This window comes from Schistocerca serialis, chromosome 11, assembly GCF_023864345.2.
Source record: "Schistocerca serialis cubense isolate TAMUIC-IGC-003099 chromosome 11, iqSchSeri2.2, whole genome shotgun sequence".
NCBI lineage: Eukaryota > Metazoa > Arthropoda > Insecta > Orthoptera > Acrididae > Schistocerca > Schistocerca serialis.
This window is the reverse complement of record NC_064648.1, coordinates 176,235,382-176,250,755: the sequence shown is the minus strand read 5'-3', so window position 1 is coordinate 176,250,755 and position 15,374 is coordinate 176,235,382.

The following is a 15,374-nucleotide window of genomic DNA, read 5'->3' as shown; positions in this document are numbered from 1 at the left end:
AAAGAATGAAGAGGTTCTGGGAGAAGAACAGGAAAATGCAGTCCACGAAGGGGCTACCCGTGGTCCTACAGAGGCCATAATGCAAGAAGAAGAAGATGTGACTGCCTGGTCAGTTACCAAAAACATGGATAAGTGACGCACCCCGATAACACATTAAAAATGTTACTCTAAAATTTTAGGGAACAAGTCACGTAATACGCAAAATTTTGGAAATTTTACCACATTCTTTAACTTTTAGCTAAAACAACAGCAAATCTGTCGCCAAATGAGGTGCCGCACTTTGGTCTTGAAATAAAACAGTCTAGTAATATGTGGTGCAATGATCAGTATGCCGCAAAATACCACACACTGGGGGGTCCTCTCACCAGAGCAAGAAGCCGGGCGTCACAGGTCTGTGGCCTGCGCGAATGCCGGCAAAGAGTTGTCCGATCTGTGTGGTTGATAGGAGCTGCACGTCAGTGTGTGCCTGATATACAATGATAGAAAAAAATCGGAACACCAAGAAATAATTAATGTAGAGTAATGAAATTGCATGAATATTAAGAGCTTTGATGGAAATCCAATTCTAAGCAAAGAAGGGAAAGCAGAAAGGTGGAACGAGTGTATAGAGGGTCTATACAAGGGCGATGTACTAGAGGACAATATTATGGAAATGGGAGAGGATGTAGATAAAGATGAAATGGGAGATCCGATACTGCGTAAAGAGTTTGACAGAGCACTGAAAGACCTGAGTCGAAACAAGGACTCAGGGGGAGAGGGGGCAGGGGAGAGGGTGCGGGGAGAGGAGGTCGGTGGGGGAGTGGGGGAGAGGGGGTCGGTGGGAAAGAGGGGGGTGGTGGGGGAGAGGGGGTGTGGGGGAGTGACGGTGTGGGGGATAGGGGGTGTGGTGGAGAGGGGGCGAGGGGAGAAGGGCAGCGGGGAGAGGGGGTCGGTGGTGGAGAGGGGTCGGTGGGGGAGAGGGGCTGTGTGGGGGAGGGCGTGTGTGGGGGAGAGGGGGCAGGGGGAGAGGGGGCAGGGGGAGAGGGTGGCAGGTGGAGAGGGGGTCGTGGGGGAGAGGGGGTCGGTGGGGGAGAGGGGTCGGTGGGGGAGAGGGGTCGGTGGGGGAGAGGGGCTGTGTGGGGGAGAGGGGGCAGGGGGAGAGGGGGCAGGGGTAGAGGGGGCAGGGGGAGAGGGTGGCAGGTGGAGAGGGGGCAGGGGGAGAGGGGGCAGGGGGAGAGGGTGGCAGGTGGAGAGGGGGCAGGGGTAGAGGGGGTCGTGGTGGAGAGGGGGTCGTGGGGGAGAGGGGGTCGTGTGGGGGAGGGTCGTGGGGGAGAGGGGGTCATGGGGGAGAGGGGGTCGTGGGGGAGAGGGGGTCGGTGGGGGAGAGGGGTCGGTGGGGGAGAGGGGCTGTGTGGGGGAGAGGGCGTGTGTGGGGGAGAGGGGGCAGGGGGAGAGGGGGCAGGGGTAGTGGGGGCAGGGGTAGTGGGGGCAGGGGGAGAGGGTGGCAGGTGGAGAGGGGGCAGGGGGAGAGGGTGGCAGGTGGAGAGGGGGCAGGGGGAGAGGGTGGCAGGTGGAGAGGGGGCAGGGGTAGAGGGGGTCGTGGGGGAGAGGGGGTCATGGGGGAGAGGGGGTCATGTGGGGGAGGGGGTCATGGGGGAGAGGGGGTCGTGGGGGAGAGGGGGTCGTGGGGGAGAGGGGGTCGTGGGGAGAGTGGGAGGTGGGAGAGGGGGGCAGGTGGAGAGGGGGCAGGGGGAGAGGGGCAGGGGGAGAGGGTGGTGGGGAGGAGGGGGTGTGGGAGAGGGGCAGGGGGAGAGGGTGGTGGGGAAGAGGGTGTGTGGGAGAGGGTGGTGGGGAAGTGGGAGTGGGGGTGGGGGAGATGGGGTGGGGCGGTGTAGGAGATGGGGTGGGGTGGTGGGGGAGATGGGGTGGGGTGGTGGGGGAGAGGGGGTGGGGAGAGGGGGAGAGGGTGTCGTACGGGTCGGTGGGGGCAGGGGTCGGTGGTGGAGAGGGGTCGGTGGGGGAGAGGGGTCGGTGGGGGAGAGGGGTCGGTGGGGGAGAGGGGTCGGTGGGGGAGAGGGGTCAGTGGGGAGAGGGGTCGGTGGGGGAGAGGGGTCAGTGGGGGAGAGGGGTCAGTGGGGGAGAGGGGTCGGTGGGGGAGAGGGGTCGGTGGGGGAGAGGGGTCGGTGGGGGAGAGGGGTCGGTGGGGGAGAGGGTGTGGTGGGGGAGATGGTGTGGTGGGGGAGACGGGGTGGTGGGGGTGTGGTGGGGGAGAGGGTGTGGTTGGGGAGAGGGGGGTAGGGGAGAGGGGGTGGTGGGGAGATGGGGTGGTGGGGGAGAGGGGGTGGTGGGGGAGAGGGGGTGGTGCGGGAGAGGGGGTGGTGCGGGAGAGGGGGTGGGAGGGAGGGGTGGCGAAGAGGGGGAGGAAATAAAATGATGATTTTCAGAGATTTTAAAGGTCAGTTTGGTTTTGTAAACTAAGATTTTTTTAATGTGGTTTTGCAATCTAATGATAAAAAGCTAAAAAAAATTACTTTTAAAAAATTTATTAAATATTAAGGTGCACGTTATAGTCCGTAAAGTACAGTAGGGTCCAGTGTGTATAACACACAGGAAGGTTGACTGGCTCCCTCCTAACCAACACACGGTTATCACTGGGACCTAGGCAGAACCAGCTTCCATCAGAAAACAAACACACCTCCACCCTGCCCTCCAACGAGCTCTCGCTCGACGTCACAGAAGTTGCAAATGACGGTGGTTTGGAGTCAGTGGAATGCACACTACAGGGCATCTGGCTCACACCTGTGCTCGAAGTAACCAATTTGTAACCGTTCGTTGTGTTACTGTGGTGCCACCTGCTGCTCAAATTGTTGCCACAGATGCAGTGCAACGGACCACAGCCGTACGCTGAACTCTGCGAATGGCAGGGTGTGCTCCTGTCGAAATATAGGCAGTGTTTCACGGCGTCACCCAGCAGCAAACCCGTAAGTTATTTGGACATTCAAGTCAATTTCCAGAATACACTGGGGGACTCTCTTCCTTCAAATTCAACGGTTGCCAAGTGGACAAATGAATTTAAATGCGGTTGGGAGAGCTTAGATGAGGATCTCCATCAGTAAACACTTCCAGGCTAAGTAGCCGTGGTCGATCTGTAGAACTTCTTCTCCCTGACGTTTCGTTCTCAACTACGGAGAACATCTTCCGAGGTGAGTCGACGACTGGCTGCTAGGAGCTGGGGCCACCGCTTATATGGATATCGTAGGGGGCGCCACCACACGTCACGTGGCGTCGATGTGCAGCTATCTCTGGCTATCGTCTGTTCTCTCGATTGCAGGCAATCGATTGTCATGTGATTGATGCACGTCGACCGCCATATCTTACCTAATTTTAATCCTTCTTCTCTACGATTAAAATTGTATTGATGTTTGTGGATTTCAATTGCCTCTCTATACATACGTGTATAATAGTGCGACGTCCTCGCCAGCACGCTTCATCAACTGGAACCATTGTGAACAAAGACACTATATCAAAACTGACAAGGATGTCATTAGGACCGACAGCAGTTTCCCATATAGCCGATATGTTCCCTACTGATATAGTAGCCTTGTTCCAACACTGTCTATCCTCGACCTATTTTCAGTACAATGGTGAATTTTATGAACAGATCGATGGGGTAGCCATGGGAAACCCCCTGAGTCCCGCAATTGCGAATTTATTCGTGGAATATTTTGAACATCAAGCACTGCAGGCGGCCAAAAAAAAGCCCCTCGAAGTGGTATCGGTATGTGGATGATACCTTTGTAATATGGAATCATGAGGAAGAAGACTTGAATGATTTCCTGGTACACTTAAATAGCATCAACCCAAAGATTAAATTTACTATGGAGAAGGAGAAGAATGGACAACTTAACTTCTTGGATGTATCAGTTATCAAACGGGCGGATGGGACCTGAGGCCATAAGGTCTACAGGAAAGGTACACATACTGATCGCTACCTCCATAAGAACTCAAACCACCACCCTAGGCAAAAGAGGTGGGCCATAAAAACACTAGTGGATAGGGCCAATAATATTTGTGAACCAGGCTACTTACAAGAAGAACTAAATCATTTACGAATGGCCTTTGCGAAAAATGGTTATACGAAAAAAAGAGATTAACCGAGCACTTCACCCAAATAGGAAAATGCCTAAAAATAGGAGACAGCAGCAACCATCAGCTGGAAAAGTATTTCTTCCGTTCATCCATAATATCACGGATCGCATTGGGAAAGTACTAGCCAAGTTTCAGGTGGAGACCATTTTTAGACCTACTAAGAAAATTAGTGAATGCCTAAGATCAACAAAGGATGCTCGTCACCCCCTAGCCACCCCAGGGGTATATAAAATTCCGTGTAGTTGTGGCAGGGTTTACATAGAAACTTCAAAAAGAAGCATCTATACACGGTTGACGGAGCACAAAACAAACTGTCGCTTGGGACATATCGACAAATCGGCAGTAGCGGAACATGTTTTTAAGGATGGAGATCACGAAATAAAATTTGGTGAAACAAGCGTGCTAGCAAGGACGTTGCACTATTATACACGTATGTATAGAGAGGCAATTGAAATCCACAAACATCAATACAATTTTAATCGTAGAGAAGAAGGATTAAAATTAGGTAAGATATGGCGGTCGACGTGCATCAATCACGTGACAATCGATTGCCTGCAATCGAGAGAACAGACGATAGCCAGAGATAGCTGCACATCGACGCCACGTGACGTGTGGTGGCGCCCCCTACGATATCCATATAAGCGGCGGCCCCAGCTCCTAGCAGCCAGTCGTCGACTCACCTCGGAAGATGTTCTCCGTAGTTGAGAACGAAACATCAGGGAGAAGAAGTTCTACAGATCGACCACGGCAACTTAGCCCGGAAGTGTTTACTGATGGAGACGCCGGCCGTGAAAGCCTACATGGGATGATTAGATGAGGATCTGTCCAGTGATTGGTCAAGATGTGTTACTACTCCAGAAATCATTGCAAAAGTGCACAAAATTCTCACGGAGGATCACCAATTGAATGCGTGTGAAATTGCTTACGCTTGCCAGATGTCATTTGAAAGTGTATATCATGTTTTACGAGTGCCACAACTCTTGATGCTGGATGAAAAACGCACAAGAATGGACATATCGGAACAGTTTTTAGCCAGTTTTAGGAGAAACGGACAAATTTTTTTGTGCCGGTTTGTGACCACAGATGAAACTTGGGTGCACTACTATACCCCAGAGACAAAACAACAGTCAGAGCAGTGGAAACATGCTGACTCTACTACCAAAGAAAGCAAAGACAACTCCTTCGGAGCGAAAGGTCACAGCATCAGTGTTCTGGGACGCAAAGGGGATTCTGTTCAAAAATGGTTCAAATGGCACTGAGCACTATGGGAATTGACTTCTAAGGTCACCAATCCCTTAGAACTTAGAACTACGTAAACCTAACTAACCTAAGGACATCACACACATCCATGCCCAAGGCAGGATTCGAACCTGCGGCTATAGCGGTCGAGCGGTCCCAGACTGAAGTGTCTAGAACCGCTCGGCCACACCGGCCGGCGGGGATTCTGTTTGTAGATTATCTCCCCACTGGGCAAACAGTTACTGGACGATAATACGCTAACCTCCTGGAGAAACTGCAACAAAAGATATGTGAAAAAAGACCAGGTTTAGCAAGGAAGAAAGTCATCTTCCATCAAGACAACGCGCGCCCGCACACATGTGCCATCACCTTGGCAAGATTAAATGAACTGAGGCATGAATTGTTGCCACACCCGCCTTATTCACTTGATATAGCTCCGTCAGACTTCGGTCTCTTCCCAAAACTGAAAATTTTTCTCGGTGGAATAAGATTCACTTCAAATGAAGAACTGATAGCTGTAGTGGACAACTATTTTGCAGGCCTGGAGGAAACTCATTTTCGAGATGGGAGTGAGGCACTGGAACATTGTTGGACCAAGTGTATTAATCTACAAGGAGACTACATTCAAAAATTTAAAAAAAGTGTCAGTGATGTAAGAACATTTTTTTTCTAGTCCGTTCCGAAAATTCTTCAAACTATCCTTGTACATGACCTCATCCAAACTCAGTGACTCAACTTTCTGTCTTGCATCACCCTGTCAGAATGTAATGACGTAACAACAGGAAGCTAACTGAGCTGCTAGAAAATACACTACTGGCCATTAAATTTGTTACACAAAAAAGAAATGCAGACGATAAACAGGTATTCATTGGACAAATATAATATACTAGAACGGACATGTGATTACATTTTCACGCAATTTGGGTGCATGGATCCTGAGAAATCAGTACCCAGAACAACCACCTCTGGCCGTAATAACGGCCTTGATACGCCTGGGCATTGAGTCAAACGGAGCTCGGATGGTGTGTACAGGTACAGCTGCCCATGCAGCTTCAACACGATACCACAGTTCATCAAGAGTAGTGACTGGCGTATTGTGACGAGCCAGTTGCTCGGCCACCATTGACCAGACGTTTTCAATTGGTGAGAGATCTGGAGAATGTGGTGGCCAGGGCAGTAGTCGAACATTTTCTGTATGCAGAAAGGCCCGTACAGGACCTGCAACATGCGGTCGTGCATTATCCTGCTGAAATGTAGGGTTTCACAGGGATCGAATGAAGGGTAGAGCCACGGATCCTAACACTGTTCAAAGTGCCGTTAATGGGAACAAGAGGTGACCGAGACGTGTAACCAGTGGCACCCCATACCATGACGCCGGGCGATACGTCGGTATGGCGATGACGAATACACGCTTCCAGTGTGCGTTCACCGCGATGTCGCCAAACACGGATGCAACCATCGTGATGCTGTAAACGAAACCCGGATTCATCCGAAAAAAATGACGTTTTGCCATTCGTGCACCCAGGTTCGTCGTCGAGTACACCATCGCAGGCGCTCCTGTCTGTGGCGCAGCGTCAAGGGTAACCGCAGCCACGGTCTGCGAGATGACAGTCCGTGCTGCTGCAAACGTCGTCGAACTGTTCGTGCAGATGGTTGTTGTCTTGCAAACGTCCCCATCTGTTGACACAGGGATCGAGATGTGACTGCATGATCCGTTACAGCTGTGTGGATAAGATGCCTGTCATCTCGACTGCTAGTGATACGAGGCCATTGGGATCCGGCACGGCATTCCGTATTACCCTCCCGAACCCACTGATTCGATATTCTGGTAACAGTCATCGGATCTCGACCAATGCGAGCAGAAATGTGGCGTTACGATAAACTGCAATCCTGATAGGCTACAATCCGACCTTTATCAAAGTCGGAAACGTGATGGTACGCATTTCTCCTCCTTACACGAGGCATCACAACAACGTTTCACCAGGCAACGCCAGTCAACTGCTGCTTGTGTCTGAGAAATCGGTTGGAAACTTTCCTCATGTCAGCACGTTGTAGGTGTCGCCACCGGCGCCAACCTTGTGTGAATGCTCTGAAAAGCTAATCATTTGCATATTACAGCATGTTCTTCCTGTCGGTTAAATTTTACATCTGTAGCAAGTCATCTTCGTGGTGTAGCAATTTTAATGGCCAGTAATGTATCATCCACTGCCCTTGTGTGAAACACAAGTTAAATATTTTTGCAACATCAACTTCATAGGAATCATAGCCCCTAATATCGTTTCAGGCCATCTCTTGCCCAGTGTTGCACAGCAACTCAATCTGGCACGGACTCAACAGACCATCGGAAGTCCCCTGCAGGAATACTGAGCCATGCTCCGAGTCCAGGATTCTGTGCACGAACTTACCTCTCGATTATGTGCCATAAATGATTGATGGGATTTGTGTCAGGCAATCTGTGTGGCCAAATCACTTGCACAAACTGTATAAAATTTTCTTCAAATGAATCGTCAACAACTGCGGTCCAGTAACACGACGGGAAACGTCAAGTCCGCAAATGGCTTCAAATGGTCACCAAGTAGCTGCACATAACCATATCCAGCCAGTGACCGGTTCAGTTGGACCAGATGACCCTGTCCATCTCATGTAAAAACATCCCACAACATGAAGCAGCCACCACCAGCTTGCACAGTGCCTTGTTGACAACTTGTGTCCACGGCTTCGTGGGGTGTATATCACACACTAACCCTACCGTCAGTTCTTGTTGTTGTTGTTGTTGTTGTTGTGGTCTTCAGTTCTGAGACTGGTTTGACACAGCTCTCCATGCTACTCTATCCTGTGCAAGCTTCTTTATCTCCCAGTACCTACTGCAACCAACATCCTTCTGAATCTGCTTAGTGTATTCATCTCTTGGTCTCCCTCTACGATTTTTACCCTCCACGCTGCCCTCCAGTACTAAATTGGTGATCCCTTGATGCCTCAGAACATGTCCTACCAACTGATCCCTTCTTCTAGTCAAGTTGTGCCACAAACTCCTCTTCTCCCCAATTCTATTCAATACCTCCTCATTAGTTATGTGATCTACCCATCTAATCTTTAGCATTCTTCTGTAGCACCACATTTCGAAAGCTTCTATTCTCTTTTTGTCCAAACTAGTTATCGTCCACATTCACTTCCATACATGGCTACACTGCATACAAATACTATCAGAAACAACTTCCCGACGGTTAAATCTATACTCGATGTTAACAAATTCCTCTTCTTCAGAAACGCTTTCCTTGCCATTGCCAGTCTACATTTTATATCCTCTCTACTTCGACCATCATCAGTTATTTTGCTCCCCAAATAACAAAACTCCATTACTACTTTAAGTGTCTCATTTCCTAATCTAATTCCCTTAGCATCACCCGAGTTAACTTGACTACATTCCATTACCCTCGTTTTGCTTGATGTTCATCTTGTACCCTCCTTTCAAGACACTGTCCATTCCGTTCAACTGCTCTTCCAACGCAGTTCTTAGCATCTGAAATCGGGACTCTTCTGACCATGCCACAGTTTTCCAGCTGTCTAGAGTCCAATTGATATGATCACAAGCCCAGGAGCTGCACTCCAGGTGATGTCGTGCTGTCAACAAAGGCACTCTCATCTCTTGTCTGCTGCCACAGACTATTAGCGCTAAATGTTGTCACACCGCTCTAATGGATGCAGTCGCCAACATCCCACATTTGTTGCAGTTAGTTCATGCAGCATTACTCGTTTGTAAGCACTAACGACTCAATGCGAACGCCTCTGCTCTCGGTCATTAAGTGAATGCCGCCGGCAGCTGTGTTGTCCACAGAGAGAGGTAATGCTGGAAATTTGGTACTTTTGGCACACTTCTTGTGGGGCGGCGGGTGGAATAATTGTTTATTAAATGGAATGTAATATGGAAAAGATGCATTTCCCGGCCAATGCACCATATATGGGACGGCGGTTGGAAATAATCGTAATTTAAATGTCCCTATTATTTATTTAATGCTGTTGTTTTGCCGTTCTCAACACTGGCTCTCTAACTACAATATTGGCAACCAGAAAGTGATTAGCAAAACGTGATGCCTATAATTAGAATTCCTAGTGCCCACTTCATCTGAGAAATACATTTATAGCTACAGCTTATAGCTCTGAGGAATTAGGAGATTGTCTGGGATTCATAATCAAAAACGATTCTCTCTAAAATGTTCACTATATTCTGAAAGTCACAGACCAAAAAAAGAATCCACACAATCCAACTACCAGAGCAGTACAAATGCGCTGATACAACTATAACTCTTCAAATTAAATGTTTAAGTGAATGCTCGCCATAATTTGATGATGATGTTCATCAAACGCCACGCTAAATAATGGTAGAATGTCTATCCCGCGGCGGCACGTGAAAATACGACATACGCAAACTGAAGATAGATCATTAAAGTCATCCCAGAATTAACACTTCACTCGAAAACGAATTCTTGGTTACGCGTATCCCGAGTATCTTACTACGGCATCCGAGGCTGTTTATAGCAATGATACGGACGCGACGCGACTCCCGGCACAGGTGGAGTGCTATTCAGCGTCTGGAGAGAACTGGGGCCTTGCTTCTTCGCGCAGCGTTCTTATATATAAAGCCGCGGTGCGGACGGCTAAGGGAACGCCTGATCAAATCGGCTCTCCCGACTAGCCGCTGGGCTAGTAATGCACCACATTAAGTTATTGAATAAATCATAGCTTCTTTTGCTGATGGCCGATGAAACTCTCAATTTAAATGTGCATTCAACACACAGGTAAGTAATCATAATACAAGTTTGACGTGGATAAGTTAAATATTTTGGGCAAGAGAATTAATTTAATTACACTGCACGCAGTAGACGACCTCTGAACTTGCCCTTTTGAGATACGCTATCGCTATAGTTTTGTAGTTATTGAAATGAAACTTCTCACATCTTTATGGTTATAGCGGATCTCCATTCTACTTAAATCTGAACATCCTAGCCTTATTTATTAGCCTACTTAATCTATCTTGCTTCCTTAAGTTTTAAGACAAAAACCAGAAAATTATGAATTTGAACTAAAATCTTAATTTGTGAGATCCAAAGTACTGTTTCTATTAAATTATTATTGAAAAGGAATCTAAGTATAAATTTTTAAATCTCTAGCTCTTTTCTGTTGCGCCAATGATTTTTACAGGAAAACGTCCAAATTTCGAAAATGGTTAAAGTTATTGAACTGATATTTAACACATATTGATTTAGTATTACTCCTGACATGCTAGAAACATTTTAGGTTATTTACTTGATTTTTAAAGTATTGCACTACATTTATGACGTCAGAGCTAGTTACAGCGGACTGGCTGGCACACAATGGAAAGGCTGATGCGAATATTATACAGCGTGAGTAGCCTGCTTCCCTACATTCTGATACTGTGGGTTTCAGAATATTGCATTCCCTAACGATTTCCAAAATGGAACATCCCCTGCGTCTCGCTCCCACTACCATTCCGCATTCGAAGTCGTGCGGCCATAATCATGTCGGACACCTTTTCACGTGAATCGCCTGAACACAAATGACAGTTCTGCCAAGGCACTCCCCTTTTATACCTTGTGTATGTGATGCTACTGCCATCTGGGCCCATATCGCTGTCCCACGATGTTTATCAGCCCAGCGTAATACGGTGGAGCGGGATTTTGAATTTCGCCGCGCTACACTCGTTCCCTCAGATATAAATTATACTGTCACATCTGTACGAGTGCTCGACGGCAGAGAAAATATTTATAAGAAAATGAAGGTACACCAAATTATAACTCTTTTTGTTTTCTACCCCCTAGTGTCTCTTGAGAGCTTAACTTCACTTATTAGCTAGTCTCGGTATGATTCAGACATAAAAACTTATTCGTTAGTGTTCGTCTGATTAAGACGTAAAAACTTATTGATGTGCAGACATATTGTATTGTGGAAGTTTGTATGAAATTTGGAGGATGGAAGCAGCCGTAAAATACATTGCATTCAATATCAAGATGGTTTTAATTTGTAGACATTAGTAAGTCCTGGACGATGAAATTTACTGCAAGATTTTGGAGTAGCTACGACTTTTTCATGCAGAAATGAAGCAGGAGATTGTTGGAGAACAAGACCTGCACGCCGCACGAAAGAAGACATGTTAACACGGTAATGAATGAACTCTTATCTACACCATTTTCCCCTGTTAATCACATTTTGTTATTCTCAGTTCTCTTTCAAATAATTTTTGTAGTGGAAATTGGTTTGACTTTTGCTCAGAAACGCCACAAGGACCACCCCAACAATAGCTTTTCCGAATCACGAAGTCCGATAGCTTTTCTGTAATACGAAGTCCGATTTGCATTACATTCTTTCCCTTTTTCACAGTCATTAACGATTTTAAAAACTCCTTTTTATTCACCATTTCTTCCCACATTTTCAACTTTTTCTTTTCATTTTCTTCTCTTTTTTCTTTTTTATTAACCACTACAACTGGCGACCGTGACAGGACCAATAGCCAGGTATACCGCCTTTTTATTCACCTTTTCTTCCCACATTTTCAACCTTTTCTTCTCTTCTCTTTTTTCTTTGTAATTAATCACTACAACGGTTTTTGCGTGGTTTTGTAGTATCTTTCCAGTCAAATAGTTCTGAAAGTGTCTTTGGACTCACTCACCATCAGTGCACAAGCACTGTTGTCTGAAGTAATACAGCTTGAACAGAGAGACAAAAGAGCTGTGAACACAGCATACCAGGTGTAGAAGTGTAAAGCCAGAATTTGGTAGCAATAATTACAAGTGTGTATTTTAAAACAGAGAAACGATATATTGTTCAAAATAATCTCCATCGTTATTTATACGTTTCTCCCACCTATCTGGCAGGCTACAAAGGTCATCCCAAAAAAACGGTTCGTCTTTTGAAGCAAACCAGTTGGCAAGCCATTTCGTACATTTTCATACGAACTGAAGTGTCATTCAGCAAGAGTGTGTCCCAGTGATGCAAACATACGATAATTGGATGGAGCTAAGTCTGGAGAATAAGCCGCATGCCATAGTATTTCCCAAATGAACACCACAATCATTTCCATGACCCGTTTCGCTGTGTGTGATGGTGCCTTACCAGGGAGCAATATTACTGTGTTGCCTTTTTCCATATTCCACTTGTTTTTCACGTAATGCTCGATTTAATCGATCATTTGCTGTCGGTAGTGATTGGTGTTAACGGTTTCACCAGCTCACACTAGAAGACATCCTTCTGATCCCACCAAACACGGAGCATTGTCTTCTTTCTAAAGCAATTTGGTCTTGCAATGGATGTCCACGATTTGCTTGGATTCACCCACAATTTACAACGCTCAGGATTCTCAAAATATATCCATTTCTTGTCACCTGGCATTATTTGATGGAGAAATGACTTCCTTTTGTATCTGATGAGCAGAATTTCACATGTGGTCTTTTGATTTGCTTGCTGTCTTTCATTCAGTACATGTTGATCCCATTTTCCCACATTCTGCATCTTTCCCAAAGCTTTCAACCAAAGAGAAATGGCTTTCTGCATCACATTCAATTGTCCCACAAGTTCCTGGTCAGTTGGAGTATCATCTTCATCCAAAGAAGCCTGCAATTCTTTGCCTTCAAACTTTTCTGGTGGTTTCCTGCGCTCACTGTTTTTTGAATTTTTTGAACCACTCTGAACACTGTGTTTCCCCAAGAGCATGTTCGCCGATAGCTTTGACAAGAATCCGATGTGATTCTGCAGCTGTTTCCTTCAAAATGTAACAGAAAACCAATGCTGTCTGTGAACCTTAGTACTTAGGCACAAAACTCGAGTTTGAAACAGATACCAATGTACGGAACTTGGGTTACTGTGTGTTGACATTCATCGTCAGCCGTTACAGGAAGCAGATGGCACTGCAGATGCGGTCTCACGGGCCCTACGCTATGGCTAGCACCATCTATAGGGAAATTCCAGTTTGATACTTCTACATCTGGTATACAGTCGGAAGATTCGTGTTACTGCTGCTAGTTATGGTGCGAATCTGTTTTGGCAGCAAAGGACTGTCATTGAAATTTCAGTTTGTCCTTTATTAACAATACAGTTCGCATGAAATCTTTCATAAACTGACACATTACAACACCTTGTTTTACCTGCCAATATCTTTTTTTTTTACAATGATTGTAACCAGATTGATATTCAAATTCACAGTAACCACAAGATTCCAGCATTCTCATCAGTTAGCATCAGTAGTGTGTACATGGTGGGCAGTCTCTCACAGCTCAAGGACTGTTGTATTTAGTAGGTGTCTGTATGTAGTCACACTAGAAGAAGTGCATTAATTTGAAAGTTAAAAGTGGATCTGTTTATGTTCACAGTTTTATGTGTCACGCAGCCATCACTGTACTTCTACATTTCTGTTTAACACTGACATCTCACAATATTCATTACTGTGACATCAATGATCAGACAATTTCCGTAACATTGTGGTCTATTTGTACCACAAGAGGAAATGACACGTGTACACAGACAGAGCACTGAAAGACCTGAGTCAAAACAAGGCCCCGGAGTAGACAACATTCCATTATAGCCTTGGGAGAGCCAGCCCTGACAAAAAACTACCATCTGGTGAGCAAGACTGGTGAAATACCCTCAGACTTCAAGATAATATAATAATTCCAATCCCAAAGAAATCAGGTGTTGACAGATGTGAAAATTACCAAACTATCAGTTTAATAAGTCACGGCTGCAAAATACTAACACAAATTCTCTACAGAAGAATGGAAAAACTGGTAGACGCCGGCATCGAGGAAGATCCAGAAACCAGATGGCAGTTATAAGAGTCAAGGGATATGAAAGGGAAGCAGTGGTTGAGAAGGGAGTGAGACAGGGTTGTAGCCTATCCCCGATGTTATTCAATCTGTATATTGAGCAAGAAGTAAAGGAAACACAAGAAAAATTCGGAGTAGGAATTAAAATCCATGGAGAAGAAATAAAAACTTTGAGGTTCGCCGATGACATTGTAATTCTGTCAGACACAGCAAAGGACTTGGAAGAGCAGTTGAACGGAATGGACAGTGTCTTGAAAGGAGGATATAAGATGAACATCAAAAAAAGCAAAACAAGGATAATGGAATGTAGCCGAATTAAGTCAGGCGATGCCGAGGGAATTAGATTAGGAAATGAGACGATTAAAGTAGTAAAGGAGTTTTGCTGTTTGGGCAGCAAAATAACTGATGATGGTCGAAGTAGAGAGGATATAAAATGTAGACTGGCAATGGCAAGGAAAGCGTTTCTGAAGAAGAGAAATTTGTTAACATCGAGTATAGATTTAAGTGTCAGGAAGTCGTTTCTGAAAGTATTTGTATGGAGTGTAGCCATGTATGGAAGTGAAACATGGACGATAAATAGTTTGGACAAGAAGAGAATAGAAGCTTTCGAAATGTGGTGCTACAGAAGAATGCTGAAGTTTAGATGGGTAGATAACATAACTAATTAGGAAGTGTCGAATAGGATGGGGGAGAAGAGAATTTTGTGGCACAACTTGACTAGAAGAAGGGATCGGTTGGTAGGACATGTTCTGAGGCATCAAGGGACCACGAATTTAGTACTGTAGGGCTGCGTGGAGGGTAAAAATGGTAGAGGGAGACCAAGAGATGAATATACTAAGCAGATTCAGATGGATGGAGGTTGTAGCAGTTACTGGGAGATGAAGAAGCTTGCACAGGATAGAGTAGCATGGAGAGCTGCATCAAACCAGTCTCAGGACTGAAGACCACAACAACACAGAGAGTACTGCTGCACTATGCATCCGTCAACATCCAGGCATTATTAACCCACACTAATATACTGTACTTGGGCTGACACGGCCGTCATTTGAAACACGTGGGGGCGTTAACAGTAAACGAGTACAGTGGTGAGTAAGGAAAATGTATGGCAGAGTGAATGATTTCAAGACAGCTGTGCATACACTATCAAGTGTTTCAGTGTGTCTTCATGACATA